Raw genomic sequence first — 2251 nt, forward strand, 5'->3', positions numbered from 1 at the left:
TCATGAGTGCACGACTCAAAACAAACAAACAAAATGGATGGACAGAGAAAAAAGTTTTAAAATTACCATTGTTGGTTACTTTTTATCTCTTTTAAGAATGGGTTCAAGTCTATTTTGGTTGCATTGCTGGATAGAAAAGTGTGTGTGTGTTTAGTGTGTTCATTCTCCTCCTCCAAAGCAGGGACTTTGCAACCAGACTCTGCCACCTTTTAGCATTATAACTTTGGCCAGATTTCCTAATTTTTCTGTTTTTTTTTCTGAAATCAGATTTCCTAATTTAGTCATTCTAATGAGTGAGACTAGGTGTCCTCATCTGGAAAGTGGGGATAATGATATTCTATCATACAGGGTTGTTGTGAGGATTACTTGAGTAATAAAGCACTCAGAACAGTGTCTAACAATTGGTAAGCACTTCTGTGGGCATAAAATATTATTGTATTATTCCACGGCTAGATATCTACCATTTGGGCAAGTACAAAGCAATGTAGGACCCATGTTCTTGCTTTAGGGTTTCTCTTTGCTGGCAAACAGTGGAGAAATAAATGGTCATTGTGAATATTTCTTTGGCTGCCATTTGTTTTGTTTTGTCCCCCAAGCAGAGTTTAAAAGACAGAGAAGGTGGAGAGGAAAGGCAGCAGGAAGAAGCAGAACTCTGTTACCAGGAAGAAGAGAGCGAATAGAAAGTCTGTGGTATTTCCCAGCCAGAGAAACCTTAAGTTTGAATCAGACCCTGTGAGATGGAGAAGGATGAGGGAGAAAAAGACTAAGGGAAACAAAAGAAACACACAACTCTCTGATTACAGCACTGCTCTCTATTAGCAGTGAGAATAGCAGGAACCAGTGACTGAAGGGTCAGGTGGGTGCCAGTACAGCAAGTAGAAAAACCCTAAGTACCAAGGGAAAGGCATATGAGCCATTAGATGTTATTCCCAAGACTTTATGTGAATTTGACAGTAGCAATACTTATATAATGCTTTGCCTCTTTCCAAGAAAAAAAAAAGAATCTCAGACACTAATTTTATTTATTTTTATGAAAACCTAATATTATGATCTGGGAAAGTAATTTTAGTGCATTCATAATACTCTTCATCATTGATGATGAAGTAATCAGTACTCATTTTTGGTAAGAGTATTTAGTGCATAAATGGGAAAACAATTATGAATATTATGCTCTGTTTTTATAACACAATTATTCACATATGCACCACTTCCTACATACATATTGCTGGCATTATTGCATTATGGTTTTAGTTTACTCCAATGGTTATTTAAAAAAAATAGACTACACGCTTGCTTATAGTATTGAATATTCAGCAGGAGCACTTCTCTTCTGAAATAGCAGAGGTTTAATGACTCATTGAAGTGCATAAAAACACACAGTCTATGCAACGACCCATTTTGGCTTAAAACATTTTGTCATCGAGTAACAATTTGCATTTTGATTAACAACTTTAACTTTAAATGGGACATGTGTAACTTACATGACCTTGTAACAGTCCGTTTACTGCAATCAGTTGAATAGTAACTAGATGGTCCATTGGAACTTTTCTTTCGATCTTGGGAGTTTTCATTATCAATCTTAAACTATTGCAATACTAGATAAATTGCAATTGCTATGCAAGTAAGTTCAAAGATCATTTTTCACTGTGTTGGACATGTGGTATTCATAGATATGGCCAAAACGGAAACCTCTCAAATCTTCCATGCCATTTGTGAGGTTCTCTCGGTTTTGGTGGATTCCACAGTGAAAAGTCATGAATCAGTCTGAAACTAACAGTGTTATGCAAATGTTCATTTCCTCTGCATATCTTACCTTTATGAAAAGCAAACCGAAAATAATGGAGCAGAAATTGTTCTGTATCACATACTGTAATTTGTTGGCAATATCAACCAACATTAATGCATTACTTCTGCTGAACGTTATCATAATGACTTGACACAAGGAGCTTGCCTGGTGAACTTCCGCAGAAATAAGGAGAAATCAATTCTCTATATCCTTCAGAGGCAACCCAGAGCTGTAAGCCTTCCTTCTTAGCTCAACCCAAATGTCAAATAGACAAGTTGTTAAGAAAATCAAGTAATTTATTTTAGATAGGAGAGAATTAAAATACATGTATATTATTAACATTTTTCTAGTTATGCTAAAGTGACATTCTTGGACTGACACTTCAGAATGTCACTTCTGGAAGTAGATTTTTTTATGGTAATAGATTCATTAAAAGATAAAAATGATTTTGTTTAAGAAAGCAGG

Source organism: Propithecus coquereli, unplaced genomic scaffold, assembly GCF_000956105.1.
Source record: "Propithecus coquereli isolate 6110/MARCELLA unplaced genomic scaffold, Pcoq_1.0 Scaffold172, whole genome shotgun sequence".
NCBI classification, from domain to species: domain Eukaryota; kingdom Metazoa; phylum Chordata; class Mammalia; order Primates; family Indriidae; genus Propithecus; species Propithecus coquereli.